Raw genomic sequence first — 703 nt, 5'->3', positions numbered from 1 at the left:
ATATATATATATATACATATTCATTTATTAAAGAATTTACAATGACACATAAAAATATCGTCCAACGTCCTACTAATCAATTATTTATTATTGTACAATGAAAGTCGCAATAAAACCAAATGTTCTAAATATGTCCAAGTCTCGTTTGTTGCCGTTTCGACAATCATCGCCTCAATTATTAATATGTCTCAATTATTAATCTCTATCGTCAATGATTTTAACGTAAATGATTTTAACGTGACCCTCAATAGAAAAATCTTTGAAGCGATTGTAGATTCCAATTCAATATGATGTAAAACATATGTAAAATTTATATAATTATTAATGAAACATATTTTTATAAATCTCGCGCTATAAGTAAATTAATTATCTAAATTGTTACATTCAATATTTTTGTAATAAAAAAGAATCATATGTAAAAAATAAAATTATATGTAAAAAATATCTACCGTTGGAGGAAGGAAGATGTATAATAAAAAATGTTTTGTTATTTGAACTCTCTCTCATATGTCGCGTACGAGAGATAAAATACACAACACGTGTTTAACATCCCGGAAAAAAATGTTTCATGTATAATTATAAAAATATACAAAATTATATATAATTATGTTAAAATTTGACATATTTTATATACAATTATATACAATTATATATAAAATATGTCCATATATATAAAATTTTTCCCCGGAATTTTAAGAAACAA

The 703-nt window shown here is 23.0% G+C and overlaps 1 protein-coding gene across 10 annotated transcripts in view; it reads left to right on the top strand.

The window, feature by feature from the left end:
* The window catches only part of LOC108745965 (titin), an 86358-nt gene that overhangs the window by 28923 nt on the left and 56732 nt on the right, over positions 1-703 (top strand). The window lies entirely within an intron of this gene.

Source organism: Trachymyrmex septentrionalis, unplaced genomic scaffold, assembly GCF_001594115.1.
Source record: "Trachymyrmex septentrionalis isolate Tsep2-gDNA-1 unplaced genomic scaffold, Tsep1.0 scaffold107, whole genome shotgun sequence".
NCBI classification, from domain to species: Eukaryota; Metazoa; Arthropoda; class Insecta; order Hymenoptera; family Formicidae; genus Trachymyrmex; species Trachymyrmex septentrionalis.
This window is presented reverse-complemented; position numbering and strand designations above follow the sequence as displayed.